The sequence below is a fragment of the Hemitrygon akajei genome, chromosome 5 (genome assembly GCF_048418815.1).
Source record: "Hemitrygon akajei chromosome 5, sHemAka1.3, whole genome shotgun sequence".
NCBI classification, from domain to species: Eukaryota; Metazoa; Chordata; class Chondrichthyes; order Myliobatiformes; family Dasyatidae; genus Hemitrygon; species Hemitrygon akajei.
In genome coordinates, this window is record NC_133128.1 from 187,440,371 (window position 1) to 187,457,118 (window position 16,748).

A 16,748-nucleotide genomic window follows, 5' to 3' on the forward strand; every position below is an offset into this window, starting at 1 on the left:
ATTTATTTCTTGAGATACAGTGCAAAATGCACCCTTTCAGCGGCGCCGCCCAGCAACCCCCGATTTAATCCCAGCCTCATCATGAAACTGTTTGCAATGACCAATTAACCTACCAACCAGTATGTCTTTGGACTGTGGGAGGAAACCAGAGCACCCAGAGGAATCTCACATGGTCAAAGTTCAAAGGTTCATTTATTATCAAAATATACAACTCTGAAATTCTTCTTCTCCAGATAGCCACGACACCAAGAGAGAAAAGAACAGCATCATGATCATCAATCACCCCTCCCCGCACAAAAAGAACAAACAAAAATGGAAAAGGCACATCAATCTCCAAATACCACTTTCCCACACACCAAAAATGTGGAAGATCTAGTGAAGTGGTCAAGGTGGGTAAAATTGCAACATTTAAGAGGGACTTGGTTAGATAGATGGAGAGGAGGGACTTGCAGGATTATGGGCCAAATGCAGACAAACAGGACTAGTGTGGTGAACTAGATATACCTGTCTGACTGCTCCTGTGGCTCCTCCCACAGACCCTGCTGACTGCTCCTGTGGCTCCTCCCACAGACCCCTGTATAAAGGCGACTGTGGTCTGCTGCTCTCCCTCATTTTCCCAGGATGTAGTGTTGTTCTTCAGTCAATAAAAGCCGATATCTCACTTCCTAAGTCTCAGCGTGAGTTATTGATGGTGCATCAACTAGCAGGGAGGAAGCTGTGGTTAGCATGGTGCAGCTGGGCCGGTGTCCATGCTCTATGAGTATTCACTCTATCGGACGTGCTGTCCTACAGTTTCAGCAGCCTGGCTTATCCCCTGACACTGGATGTTTCTGCATGGAGTTTATATGTTCTCCCGATGACTATATGCACTGCTGCATATAAAGAGATGTTAGTAGATTAATTAATGTATTGACTTACAGTGTGGAATAGGCCCTTTCAGCCCTTTGAACCACACAGCTCAACAACCCCTGATTTAACCCTAGCCTAATCACAGAACAAGGACTAATTAACCTTCCAACCCATAGGTCTTTGAATTGTGGGAGGTAACCGGAGTGCCCAGAGGAAACGCACACAGACATGGGGGACAACGTACAAACTCCGGTTGAACTTTGGTTGCTGGTACTGTAAAGCATTGTGCTAACCACTACGCTACCATGCCGTCCCAACTGACTATTAAACTCTTGTTCTGGGTGGAGATTGGGGCGGGGTAAAGAAGAGAATCTGTAGAACTGATATTCTTGTGAAATGAGGAATTAAGGAGCGTCTGAGTTATAGGGAGTGGTTGGTCATGCTGAATCTTTATCTGCAGGAGGAGCATAGCAGAATGTGGAGTGACCTCACAGAAGTTTACAGTTGATAGGAACTCTCGTGGATTCTGTTGTGACTGTGATCAAAGTCACCAGGAGACACTGAAGCCGGTAGATTTTAAGACTTTATTCTGCACAACAAGCAGGCATCATACTGGAGACAACTCTTGAAAAAGAAGGCTCATAAACTCAAACTACATCACATTTTTATGCGTACCATTAAGATCAATGGCAACCCAGTTGTGGTGAACTAGATATACCTGTCTGACTGCTCCTGTGGCTCCTCCCACAGACCCTGCTGACTGCTCCTGTGGCTCCTCCCACAGACCCCTGTATAAAGGCGACTGTGGGCTGCTGCTCTCCCTCATTTTCCCCAGGATGTAGTGCTGTTTATTCTTCCAGTCAATAAAAGCCGATATCTCACTTCCTAAGTCTCAGCGTGAGTTATTGATGGTGCATCAATTTTATTGACTGGAAGTTACAACATGGAAACCGTTTTACGCCCAGAACGCTTAGATTTGGACCCCCAAGACCCTGAAGCAGCTCTTGCCTTTGAACACTGGCTTGTATGCTTCCAATCATACTTGGAGGAGGTTCGTGCCACCGACTCAGCTGTTCGGCTCAGACTTCTCCTCTCGAGGGTCGCCCCAAAAGTTTATTCATTCATCAGGGACCTCTCCACCTACGAGGGGGCGCTTGCCACCCTCAAAAGACAGTACCTGCGGCCGGTAAACGCAGTTTATGCCCAGCACCGCTTGGCAACACGAAAACAGCAGCGATGATGGACATCCTGGTGGAGGGGCACAGGACTAGCTGCCTGTTTGACACAGGCAGCACTGAGAGTTTTATTGACCCGGCCACAGTGAAACGCTGTGGACTCGTGACACGGCCGGCACGTCAGAAGATCACCTTGGCTTCTGGGTTGCATTCCACAGACATCCGGGTGGGTTGTGTAGCAACATTGGTGGTGCAGGGCATAGAATATCGGAACTGCGTTCCTGGTCATGCCTCGACTGTGCGCGCCTGTGCTATTGGGGCTGGACTTCCAGAGCCACCTCGAAAGTGTGACTATGGCATATGACGGGCCCCTCCCACCACTCACTGTCAGGAATCCTCAGTTTGGTGGGACTTCGCCATATACTCCGTTACCACACGCACATACACACCGAACCACACATCCCGCCCAGCACCATGCCGATAGCTGTGCTACTGACACTACTTGCAGCCTCTCCACCCTCAAGATCCCTCCCCCACCGCTGTTCGCCAACCTGACCCCCGACTGTAAACCTGTGGCAACTAAAAGCAGGAGGTACAGCGCGGGGGACAGGGCCTTTATTCATTCAGAGGTGCAGCGGCTGCTCGGGGAGGGGATCATTGAGCCGAGCACAAGCCCATGGTGGTCCCAGGTGGTCGTTGTTCGGACTGGGCAGAAAAATAGGATGGTCGTGGACTATAGCCAGACCATCAATAGGTTCACGCAGCTTGACGCGTACCCCCTACCCCGCATCGCGGATATGGTCAACCAGATAGCTCAGTACAAGGTGTACTCAACAATAGATCTGAAATCCGCTTATCACCAGCTCCCCATCCACCCAGAGGACCACCTCTACACCGCCTTAGATGCGGGCGGCAGGCTCTATCACTTTCTGCGCGTCCCCGTCAGTGTCACAAATGGTGTCTCGGTCTTCCAGAGGGAAATGGACCGGATGGTGGACCAGTGCCAAGCGAAGGCCACATTTCCCTATCTAGATAACATCACCATCTGTGGTCGCGACTGGTCGGATCACGACGCCAACCTCCAACGATTTTTCCAGGTGGCCGCGGCTTTGAACCTCACTTATAACAAGGACAAGTGTGTGTTCAGAACCACACGACTCGCTATCCTTGGGTATGTCGTGGAGAACGGGGTCATTGGCCCTGACCCCGACCGTATGCGCCCCCTGTTAGAACTCCCTCTTCCCACCACTCTCAAAGCCCTCAGACGGTGCCTGGGTTTTTTTTTCCTATTACGCCCAATGGGTCCCCCATTACGCAGACAAGGCCCGCCCCCTGGTCAAGTCTACCACTTTTCCCCTCTGCCGAGGCCCACGTGGCCTTCAGCTGCATTAAAGGGGACATTGCCAAAGCAACGATGTATGCGGTGGACGAGACCATTCCCTTCCAAGTAGAGAGTGACGCCTCCGACTTCGCGCTGGCTGCTACCCTCAATCAGGCAGGCAGGCCAGTGGCGTTTTTTTCTCGTACCCTTCAAGGCTCTGAAATTTGGCACTCCGCGGTGGAGAAAGAAGCCCAGGCCATAGTGGAAGCTATTAGGCACTGGAGGCACTATCTCGCCGGCAAAAGGTTCACCTTGCTGACCGACCAGCGCTCAGTTGCGTTCATGTTCAGCAACCAACAGCGGGGCAAAATCAAAAATGATAAAATTTTGCGATGGAGAATAGAACTCTCCACCTACAATTATGATATCCTGTACCGGCCTGGCAGGCTCAATGAACCCTCTGATGCCCTATCCCGGGGAACGTGTGCTAGTGCCCAGCCCGACCAGCTGTATGCCCTTCATGCCCAACTTTGCCATCCGGGGGTCACCCGATTTTACCATTTCATTAAAGCCCGGAACCTGCCGTACTCCCTGGAGGACATCAGGACGATGACCAGGGACTGCCAGATCTGCGCTGAGTGCAAACCGCACTTCTACCGTCCTGACACTGCGCAGCTTGTCAAGGCCATCCGCCCTTTTGAGCGACTGAGTGTTGACTTTAAGAGCCCCCTTCCCTCCACCGACCGCAATGTCTATTTTCTCAGTATTATTGACGAGTACTCGCGATTCCCCTTTGCCGTTCCCTGCCCCGACACTACTACCATGTCGGTCATAAAAGCCCTGCGCCAGCTCTTCACTCTGTTCGGATATCCCTGCTATGTCCACAGTGATAGAGGGTCCTCCTTTATGAGTGACGAGCTGCGCCGGTTCCTGCTAGCTAGGGGCATTGCTACTAGTCGCACCACGAGTTATAATCCCCGGGGGAATGGCCAGGTGGAGAGGGAGAATGCCACAGTGTGGAAGGCCACACTTTTAGCCCTTAAGTCAAAAGGGTTGCCGGTCTCCCAATGGCAGGAGGTCCTCCCTGAGGCACTCCACTCTATCCGCTCCCTGTTGTGTACGTCCACTAATGCCACCCCTCACGAGCGCCTATTCTCTTTTCCCAGGAAGTCTGTCAGTGGGACCACCCTCCCAGCTTGGCTGACGTCCCCGGGGCCAGTGCTGCTACGTAAACATGCGAGGAGTAATAAGTACTCCCCGCTGGTCGAGAGGGTTCACCTCCTGCATGCTAATCCCCAGTATGCCTACGTGGTCTTGCCTGATGGGTGGGAGGACACGGTCTCTGTCCGCGACCTGGCGCCCGCCGGAGCAGCAGACCACTACCCCGTACACTCCACGGTAACTATGAACCCTGTACCCGAGGTGACACCGCACGCACCGTGCCACACCCAGACTCCTCACGACGCTCATGTACCGGGCATCTCGTACGCGTCTATTCCAGGGACCTCACTCACACGCGAGGGATCCCTGACACCTCCAGTTGGGACAGAACCAACCCACTCTCCGCCTCCGGTGCAAACACCACCTCCGGCACCTGTGCCATCACCAGCTCCGGCACCTGTGCAATTGCAGCCGGAGCTACGTAGATCGCAGCGAACGATTCGACCACCTGATAGACTTAACCTGTAAATATACTTGGGGATTTTTTTTTAAACAAAGGGGGGGGTGAATGTGGTGATGTGGTGAACTAGATATACCTGTCTGACTGCTCCTGTGGCTCCTCCCACAGACCCTGCTGACTCCTCCCACAGACCCCTGCTGACTGCTCCTGTGGCTCCTCCCACAGACCCCTGCTGACTGCTCCTGCTGACTCCTCCCACAGACCCCCTGCTGACTGCTCCTGTGGCTCCTCCCACAGACCCCCGCTGACTGCTCCTGTGGCTCCTCCCACAGACCCCCCCCTGCTGACTGCTCCTGTGGCTCCTCCCACAGACCCCTGCTGACTGCTCCTGTGGCTCCTCCCACAGACCCCCGCTGACTGCTCCTGTGGCTCCTCCCACAGACCCCTGCTGACTGCTCCTGTGGCTCCTCCCACAGACCCCCGCTGACTGCTCCTGTGGCTCCTCCCACAGACCCCTGCTGACTGCTCCTGTGGCTCCTCCCACAGACCCCCGCTGACTGCTCCTGTGGCTCCTCCCACAGACCCCTGCTGACTGCTCCTGTGGCTCCTCCCACTGACCCCCTGCTGACTGCTCCTGTGACTCCTCCCACAGACCCCTGCTGACTGATCCTGTGGCTCCTCCCACAGACCCCTGCTGACTCCTCCCACTGACCCCCTGCTGACTGCTCCTGTGACTCCTCCCACAGACCCCTGCTGACTGATCCTGTGGCTCCTCCCACAGACCCCCCCCCCGCTGACTGCTCCTGTGGCTCCTCCCACAGACCCTGCTGACTCCTCCCACAGACCCCTGTATAAAGGCGACTGTGGGCTGCTGCTCTCCCTCATTTTCCCCAGGATGTAGTGCTGTTTATTCTTCCAGTCAATAAAAGCCGATATCTCACTTCCTAAGTCTCAGCGTGAGTTATTGATGGTGCATCACCAGTACAGTTTCAATAGCTACAATGACATAATTTACATCAATACTTTTGGTTGACGATGCTTCCTTTGAGTTACATATAATTTCCAAACGGCCATATCTTCACACCAACAGTCCAGACACCCTAGAATGAGTGCTGATCACAACTGCATCTAAGCTGCATTCATGCATATGCAGAATACCCAGGTCGATGAGATGTTTCCTGATTTGCCATCAGCCTCAGTCTCCAGCTCCGTGAACACCACTGTTCTGAGCTGCATTTTAAACTCAATCTACAATCTACATTTAGGTCTGAAGTCAGGTTGCCATTGAAGTTAATATTTGCTACATTCCATAATTCCAGAATAAACCATAAAATATTCAGTAGGCTGAATGGTCTCCTATGTTGTAAGTATAATACAAATGCAAACTTTATAAATATTCTCTGACCATACCCCTTAAAACTCGTTTCATTTCGGATTTTTCCCAGTGTGGAAGAAACATTATCAAAACTGGAATGTTTTTTTTTGTCCTATCTGCTCAATGCTTTCAGAATTTTCCATTTTGTTTGTTGATTTTTGAATTTTTTTGTCAGTTTTAAGTACTGATCATTTTATAAATGGTGAGAAGACTTAAGGAAGCGAGTGGACTGCTCCTGCCTCCCATTTGCATTCGTGCTTTTTATTACTCTTTACTGTCTCTGTACAGTACTGAGCAAAAGTCTTGGGCACATAAATCAGTAGTTCAAAGGTTCATATTATTGTCAAAGTATGCATGTAGAATACAACTCTGATATTCGTCTTCTCCAGATAGCCATGAAATACAGAAAAAAACATGTTTGTCGAAAGAAAAGGCATCAACCCCCCCCCCATATGAAAAAGGAACAAAAAAGAAACAAAACACGCAAATCCCAAATCCCCAAGCCACTTCCTCACACAAAACTAACTGATCACCCACACGGAAAACAGCAAACCCCCAACCCCTTCTTTTGCACAAAAACTAACAGCTAGGGTGTCTAAGGCTTTTGCACAGTGCTATATTTCTCAACTTGGAACAGAGAGTGAGTTTGTAAATATGGTGGGAGCAAAGGATATTGGGAGTGGTGACAGTGGAGCGCTGAGGGAGGGGTGTGGGACAGGTGGCAGAAAAGGAGTGCCATGCGTGGAGGGTGGCACGGTTGCAGACACACCCAGCCCTGAGATACCAGGCAAGGTCATTTGATTCCAAAAATTGGTTTATTGATCATTACAGAATGTCTCTCTGTTGCTTTCCACTTCCTCCCCTCTCCCTTCCCCTTTTCCCAACCGTGACTCCCCTCTCCCTGTCCCCTTCCAACTCAGCCCAGAGTAGAGATCCACATCAGAATTAAGTTTATAATCACTCTTGTACGTCATGAAATTTGTTTTCTTTTGCAGCAGCAGTACAGTACAATAAAATTACTCCAGTACTGTGCAAATGGTTTTAGGCTCTCCAACTATATTCATTCATTTGTTCATTATGCAAAATATCATATGGCATGGGTGATCATGGCCATTCCATGACCGTTACTGTTCTTGGCAAATTTTTCTACAGAAGTGGTTTGCCATTGCCTTCTTCTGGGCCGTGTCTTTACAAGATGGGTGTCCCCAACCATTACTCGTCAGAGATTGTGGTCATATAACCAGGACTTGTGATATGCACCAGCTGCTCATACGACTGTCTATCTCCTGCTCTCATGACTCACGTGACCCTGATCAGGGGGCTACACCTTGCCCAAGGGTGACCCACAGCCTAGTGGAGGAAAGGAATGCCTTACACTTTCATTGCATTCTGCCACCTACCTATGTGTCTAAAACTTCTGCACAGTACTCCACTTTTTGTTTTTCCTTTTCTCTCTCAATAACAGAATCAGGGGATATGGAACTATGCTGGAAAGTGAGGCTGAGGTAAACAGTAATGAACAGTCTTGTTGAATGGGGAGCCGATATGATGGGCTGAATAGCCTTCACCTGCTTATATTTCTTAAGCTACCTTCTCATTCCTGAATTTTGACCTTTTTGTGAAATCCCTGAAACACTTAATAGGTTTGCTTTTCATTTCATTGTAAATTATATTTTAATTGAATATTCCTGAGGGTGGTTTTAAACATTCCCATAATTGTTCTTGTTTGTCAAAACTCATCCACATTTATTTTTGATAGTTCATTCGCACTCCTCAGGATTAAACAAAACAACCAGCCCTTCAATTCATTGATGCTTTGTTGCTGCAGAGGCACAACCTTCACAAGGAAAGCAAAATACCTGATGAAAAAAAGGTAGCAGAGTCATTGACAGCAAATCTTTCATTTATTGATTTAGAGATACAGTGCAGAATAGGCCCTTTTGGCCCTTCGAGTCACACCGACAAGCAACCCTTGACTTTTCCCTAGTTCAATCAGATATGAAGATACTAAAAGCTTTTTTAAGTATATAAAGGGTAAAAGAGAGTCGAGGGTAGATATAGGACCAATAGAAAATGACGCTGGAGACATTGTAATGAGATATGCAGAGATGGTAGAGGAACTGAATACATATTTTGCATCAGTCTTCACAGTGGAAGACATCTGCAGTGTACCGGACATTCAAGAGTGTCAGGGAAGTGAAGTATGTGCAGTGAAAATTATGAGTGAGAATGTCAGAAGGCCTTTGACAAAGTGCTGCATATGAGGCTGCGTAGCAAGATAACAGCCCATGGAATTACAGGGAAGTTACTAGCATGGGTGAAGCATTGGCTGCTTGGCAGAAAACAGAGGGTGGGAATAAAGGGATCCTATTCTAGCTGGCTACTGGTTACCAGTGGAGTTCCACAGGGGTCGGTGCTGGGGCCACGCTTTTTACGATGTATGCCAATGATTTGGACTACGGTATTAATGGATTTGTGGCTAAATTTGCTGCTGATATAAAGATAGGTGGGGGAGTGGGTAAAGTTGATGAAACAGAGAGCCTGCAGAGAGACTTAGATAGTTTAGGGGAATGGGCAAAGAAGTGGCAAATAAAATACGATGTTGGAAAGTGTATGGTGATGCACTTTGGTGGAAGAAATAAACAGGCAGACCATTATTTAGATGGGGAAAGAATTCAAAATGCAGAGATACAAAGAGACTTGGGAGTCCTTGTGCAGGATACCCTAAAGGTTAACCTCCAGGTTGAGTTGGTTGTGAAGAAGGTGAATGCAATGTTGGCATTTATTTATAGAGGTATAGAATATAAGAGCAGGGATGTGATGTTGAGGCTCTATAAAGTACTTGTGAGACCACACTTGGAATATTAGGGCTCCTTGTTTTAGAAAGGATATCCAGACATTGGAGAGGGTTCAGAGAAGATTCACAAGAATGATTCCAGGAGTGAAAAGGTTACCATATGAGGTACATCTGGCAGCTCTTGGGCTGTATTCCCTGGAGTTCAGGAGAATAAGGGGGTTCTCATAGAAACATCCTGAATGTTAAAAGGCCTGAACAGATTAGATATGGCAAAGTTATTTTCCATGGTAGGGGATTCTAGGACAAGAGGGCACAACTTCAAGATTGAAGGATGTCCATTTAGAACTGAGATGTGGAGAAATTACTTTAGTCAGAGGGTGGTAAGTCTGGAATTTGTTGCCATGAGCGGCTGAGGAGGCCAAGTCATTGGGTGTATTTAAGGCAGAGATAGGTTCTTGATTAGCCAGGGCATCAAAGGGTATGGGGAGAAGGCAGGGGAGTTGGGATGACTGGAAGAATTGGATCAGCCCATGATTGAATGGTGGAGCAGACTCAATGGGCTGAATGGCCTACTTCTGCTCTTATATCTTATCGTGTTATGATCTAATCCTAACCTAATCATAGGACAATTTACAATGACTAATTAACCTATCCCCCATGCGTCTTTGGACTGTGGGAGGAAACCAGAGGACCTAGAGAAAACCCAAGCATTCCATGGGGAGGACGTACAGACTCGTTACAAAAGATGTCTGAGTCGATCTCCGAACTCTGACACCCTGAGCTGTAACAGCATTATGCTGAACGCCGCACTATTGCGACTACTGTGGTGAATGATTTGTTATAACTTAACTTCTGAGAGGAACAATTCCACATTGATGTCCTCTGCTGGGATCCATATTTGATAGCTATGAAACTAAATTGAGTAGATGAATTTGAGGCAGAAGTTGGTGAACGGTGGTCACCTACCTCCAGGAAGGATATCAATGAACTTGAAAGAATGCAGAAAAAATTTACAAGGATGTTGCTGGGACTTGAGGAGCAGAGTTATAGGGAAAGTTAGGACGTTATTTACTTGAATGTAGAATGAGGGGAGCTCTTTTAGAGGTATATAAAATTATGAGCAGTATAGATAGGGTAAATAAGTGCAGGCTTTTTCCTCTGTTGTGGGGTGAGAATAGTATGAGAGGTCATAGGTTTAGGGCAGGGGTTCCCAACCTTTTTTATGCCATGGGCCATTACTATTAAGCAAGGGGTGCATGAACCCCTGGTTTAAAGTGAGAAGTGAAATATTTAAGGGGAATATGAGGGGAAACATCTTCACTCAAAGGGTGGTGCAAGTACAGCCTAAGCTCCCAGTGGAAGCAGTGGATGCGAGGTTAATTGTAAATTTTCAGAGCTGTTTGGATAAGTACACAGTGGAGAGGGGATGAAGGTCTATGGTCCACATGGGGGTAGATAGGACTAGGCAGAAAAACAAGTTAGCATGGACTAGATAGACTGAAGGGCCTGTTTCTGTACAGTAGTGCCCCATGACTCTATTAACAGATTATACATCAGAAACACGAGAACGCCTGCAGATGCTGGAAAACGAAAGCAACATGCACAAAATGCTGGAGGAACTCAGCAGGTCAGGCAGCATCTACAGGGCTGAGACCTCTCTTCAGGACTGAGAAGGAATGGGGAAGATGCCAGAATAAAAAGATGGGGGAGGGCAAGGACGATTGCTAGAAGGTGATAGGTGAAGACAGGTGGGTAGGAAAGATAAAGGGCTGGAGAAGAAGGAATGCGATTGTAGAGGAGACTGGATCACAGGAGAAAGAAAAAGTGGAGGAGACCCAGAGGGAGGTGAGAAGAGGTAAGAGGCCAGAGTGGAAACAGAAGAAGAGGGGAGGGAATTCTTTTTTAAACAAGGAAATCGATATTCATGCCATCAGGTTGGAGGCCACCCAGATGGAATACAAGGTGTTACTCCTCTACCCTGAGGGTGTGTTCATCTTGGCACAAGAGGAGGCCATGGACCGACATGTTGGAACTGGAATGGGAATGGGAATTAAAATGTTTGGCCACTAGGATGTTCCACTTTTGGTGGATGGGCCAGAGATTGCACATCATCTTCTATAGTACTTTTATTCTCAAACTAAGTCTCTTGCTCGGACAATGTCTCACTGAATCTGTAATATCACCCAGCAGTCTCTCTTTGAATTTCAGATAATGGTTTTAAGCTGTGAGTACAAATATCAATGATTAATCATTGGTTGGAACTAATTCCCTATTGTTCTCTGTTCAATGAATTGAGTTGTTTAGACTGAGGTCATCAGAGATGAATAATATTTGTTATCTGCTAATTCTTGTGTAATATTTTATTTGCATTGTGTCAAAATTTATCATTTTTCCTTAGGTTCCATGTAGTATCCAATGTCTGTGACTATCTCAGCTCTTATCTACCTTTCCAGTTATTTTAGCCATGTACAAGCTATATTTCTGTAAACAATAAGGTCAAAATCATTGCCTTCATGCCTGATCTCAACAAATTTCATCTGCGTCTTTCAAATATTTTGGAGTTACACATGGTTATGTTAAGTCATACGTTTACATATATTTTTTTGAATTTATTATATTTCTTGAGATACAACATGGAATAGACCTTTGAATCGCACTGCCCAGCAACCCCTGATTTAACCGTAGCCCAATCACAGTACAATTTACAATGACCAATTAACCTACTAGCCGGTACATATTGGGAATGTGGGAGGAAACCAGAGCACCCGGAGGAAACCCATGCATTCCACAAGGAGGATGCACATGTATGGCATTGGATTTGAATTCCGAACTCCAACACTCCAAGCTGTAATAGCATTGTACTACTAACTACACTACAGTGGCACCCAGTGATGCAAAATCATACCTTTACCAGTGACCTGGACGAGGAACTGTAAAGTGCGGATTAAGCTGAACAGAACACCGGAGAAAGCCAAAGTCATCGTGGTAAGAGAACTATCTGACTTGGACAAATACAGCTGAATTGGAAGTATAGAGGTGGAGGATCTCAATTTTAAAACATTTGATTACAGAGAGCATAGATTCTATAATATTGAAAATGACATTGATCCCGACAATCATTCTTAACACAGCATGTATCAACAGTGCAATTACTACACTGAAGAGCAGTTCAAAAGAAATGTGAATATGGATGGAACTATATCAATAATACATTTTAATAGTAGAAGCCTCTGTATGAATCTCTTAAAAATCCAGGATTGTTTGAATTTATATCATAAGGACTTTACTGTTTCTGAGACTTGGCTAAATGAAGAGCAAATTGCCATGGTTGAGATCGAAGGATATGATTTATTTTTCATTAATAGGCTTAATAAAAGTGGGGGTTGCACTATATATCAAATCATCTTACAAAAGTGAAGTCATTGAAAATATGTCTTTTGCTTTAGACAATATTATGGAATGTGTGACTGCAGAAATTAAAGTTGAGAGATCAAAAAATATAATTATAAGCTGTATATATAGAATGCCAGAATCCAACATAGATATATTTAAAGATAAGTTGGCTGAGTTATATGATAACATTAACAATAAGAAGGTGGTTTTTGTCTGTGGGGATTTTAATATTGACTTGTTAAACCCTCATGGACATACACAAATAACAAATTTTATCAATACAATGTTTTACAAGAGTATATATTCCTCAATCACACAACTAAGCAGGATAACTGTATTGAAACATGATTAATAATGAAGTTAAAACCAGTAGGTTAATTCAACACATAAGAGAAGGTACCATTAAATTTCTTAAGGAGGAGTTAATTAAACAAGATTGGATACAGTCTATATAGATGATGTAGGTGAAGCCTATGAAGCATTTGTTTCTGTAATAGCAAATTTGTATGATAAACATTGCCCATTAGTTAAAGAAGTTGACAAAGAGCAGTATATTGATAAGCCTTCATTAACAAAGGGAATACAAAATGCTTGTTAAAAGAAAAGTATATTATATAAGAAATTCTTAAAACATAGAACAAAGGAAGCCGAAATTAAATACAAGATATATAAAAATAAGTTAACGTATTATAAGGTCTAGTAAAAGGAGTTATTACAATAAATTATTGGAGAATAATAGAAATAATATTAAAAATACTAGGAGAGTTTTAAATGAAATTATTAAAAAGGATAAAAGGAAAACAATTTACCCATATTACTTTAATTTAAATAATGATATGGTAATAAAGGATACTAATTTGGTTGCAGATAGGTTTAATGATTTCTTTGTTAAAGTGGGAACTAAATTAGCTAAATCAATTACTGAACCCAGCAATAAAGATGGAGTTAATAGTAATATTATCAATATAAACACTTACACTATGTTTATTAGAGCACCTGACGAAAAAGAAATAATTGATATAGTACAGTATATAAATCAAAGAGAAAGAAATCAACAGATTGGAATAGATATGATATATATTTAATTAAAAACATCATTGACTGTGTTGTGAAACCACTGACTCATATTTGTAATCAGTCTTTGATTGCTGAAACATTTCCCAATAAAATGAAAATAGCCAAGGTCATTCCAATATAAAAGCTGGAGATAAGCATGTATTTTCAAATTATAGACCAGTTTCTTTGCTCTCACAGTTTTCCAAAATATTGGGAAAAATACTTGTTAAGAAGGTTAAATGATTTTATAACAAAACATACTATACTCTGTGAACAGCAATATGGTTTCAGAAAAAAAACAGAACCACTACAATGGTACAATAGATTTTGCAGAAGAAATATCAAATGCTATAGAAAGAAATGAAGACACAGTGGGAATATTTCTTGATCTAAAAAATGCATTTGACACCATTGACCATAACCTATTATTAACAAAATTAGAAAGCTATGGTATTAGAGGGATGGCACATGACTGGTTAAGTAGTTATTTGGAAGACAGGTATCAGTATGTACAAATAAAAAACTTGATTTCAAAACTTTTGAGGGTAACTTGTGGGGTTCCACAAGGTTCAGTGCTTGGTCCATTGCAGTTCATTTTATATATAAACGATATATGTAAGGTCTCTCAGACATTAAAATGTATATTATTTGCTGATGATACAGCTATATTTTGTACTGGGGAACATCTGAAACAATTTTTGGATACAGTGGAGAAAGAACAAAAAATTATAAAGAAATGGTTTGATACTAACAAATTATCACTGAATCTAAGTAAAACTAAATTCATAATATTTGGAAACCATGTACCAAACTCATATAGTAAACTTAGAATAAATGATGTTGAAATTGATAAAGTATCTGAAGCAAACTTTTTAGGAGTGGTAATAGTTAATTAAGCTGGAAACCACAAATAAATTATGTCAAAGCAAAAACATCAAAATCTATTGCAATACTGTACAAAGCGCAAGATTTCTTAAATCAGGAATCTTTGTATACATTATACTGTTCACTTATAGTCCCATACATGACTTGCTGTGTAGAGGTATGGGGAAATACATACAAAACAAATACAAATTCAATTTTTCTACTCCAAAAGAAAGTTATACGATCTGTAAATAAGACAAGTTATTATGAGCCAACCAATCCACTACTTATTCAACTAAATATTTTAAAATTCAGAGATTTTGTAGATTTAAAAATAATACAAATTATGTATAAAGTAAAAAATGGACAGCTACCACAAAGTATCCAAAGGTTGTTTAAAATGAGCGGAAGTCAACATGATTTGAGAGCAACATGTATATTTCAAAAACAAAGGATAAGAACAAATGTAAAAAATCATTGTATTTCAGTCAGAGGGGTGAATCTATGGAACAGTTGTAGTTATAATTTAAAAACATAACAAGTTTTAAAATTACTTAATGAACATGATTTAAATACATGATTTAAAATGAATGGGAGTAATGTAAATAAATGATATTTGGAATTGGATTCTGTGTTAAAAGATTATGTAATTTTTTGTTTTTGATGTGATGATTGACGGCAAATATGTTGTTGTATAAGTAAGAGGGGTGGGTGTAATAAACTGTAGCTTCAGCCTACACCCTTTCGGTCTGTTTAAAAGAATATCTATGTTTTTTGTTGTAATTTTGTCCTATGAAATTGTTGTTGTAAATGATGCTTTATGGTATGTTTGTACTGATCGAAATAAATTAATTTCATTCATTCATATGTCAGAAAGTATTTATACCATTAGTTAAGTCATAAACCCCAATCTACTCTCTCTTTTTCCTTCATTATTACAAGTTTTGTTAGAATATTGATTCAACTATTAAAAAGAATACCTGATGAGACTAGGCAATAGGGTAGCCAGGGCTTAGCTAGTAGAAAATATACACATTATTAGTCCCTTTGCTGAAGATATACAGTAGATCAGGCTATAACATCTGTCTTCTTAAGGGACCTGGTTAGGAAACTATTTTTGTATGGTTTAATGTATAGCAAGTGTCCATGTCAGAAACCTCAAAGCAAGTGGCCATGGTAGAACTGACAGTGTCTTGAGTAGACTGCTTTGAGGAGGCAAATCAGCGTAAGAAAGCCAAATACCAGGAGCTGGTAGAGCAGTGCCAGAGACAGGGGTGTGAACCTATAGAGCTGGGGTATAGAGGTTTTGCTGGCTGCCTGCTGTGCAGAACCTACTCTCTCTTTGGTATTACAGGGGTTGCAAAGAAAAGAGCCATCAGCACCTTCAGAAGCTGCTGAACAAACCTCCAGATGGCTATGAATCAAGAGGTGTGACCCATGGACCCAGTGCTGCTGGGACACAAGCCAGGGCCTGATCAACCCTGGCTGGGTCACCTAGGTGAGGGTGTCTGATGTTGAAAGACCCAAAACACCTAATGACCCCAGGTTACATCATTAATGATATGTCCCAGCACATCCTAGGATGTATCTCAGCACCACAGCTGCTTTATAAGAATTTTAATTACCATCCAGGATAAAGCAGTCCATTTGATTGTTCTACCACCTTAAGTAAAATACATTACAATTGCCTACCTAGCATCTTTCAATCTTGCAACGTCTTCCATAAGGAAGGGCAGATTGTACACCTTCCTAACTGGCAGATGTATCAATACTTTTATTGCAAACATGAGAAAGTCTGCAGATGCTGGACATCCAAAGCAACTCACACAAAACGCTGGAGGAACTCAGCAGGTCAGGAAGCATCTACGGAAAAGAATAAACATTCATCATTTCGGGCCGAGACCCTTCTTCAGGACTGAGAAGGAAGGGGGAAGTAGCCAGAATAAAAAGGTGAGGGGAGAGGTGAGAGGGTGGCTGGAAAGTGATCAGTGAAGCCAGGTGGGTAGGAAAGGTCAAGGGCTGGAGAAGAAGGAATCTGATAGGAGAAGAGAGTGGACAATAGTAGAAAGGGAAGGAGTGGATCCAGGAGGATGTAATAGGTAGGTGAGAAGGGGTAAAAGGTCAGAATGGGTAAGAGAGGAAAGGTGGGGAATTTGTTTACTGGACGGAGTAATCAATATTCATGCCATCAGGTTTGAGGCTACCCAGATGGAATATAAGACTTTGCTCCTCTGCCCTGAGGGTGGCCTTATCTTGGCACAAGAGAAGCCATGGATTGACAAATTGGAATAGGAATG

The 16,748-nt window shown here is 43.7% G+C and overlaps 1 protein-coding gene across 2 annotated transcripts in view; it reads right to left on the reverse strand.

The window, feature by feature from the left end:
* Nucleotides 1–16,275, reverse strand: part of LOC140728565 (bile salt export pump-like) — a 107,106-nt gene extending 90,831 nt beyond the window's left edge. The window contains exon 1 of one of the 2 annotated variants that reach the window (XM_073047485.1): nt 16,144–16,275. The gene's annotated coding sequence lies outside the window, so the exon portion shown is untranslated. The remainder of the gene's footprint in view (nt 1–16,143) is intronic. The other variant, XM_073047488.1, reaches the window with a different exon arrangement.
* Nucleotides 16,276–16,748: the final 473 nt, after the last annotated feature.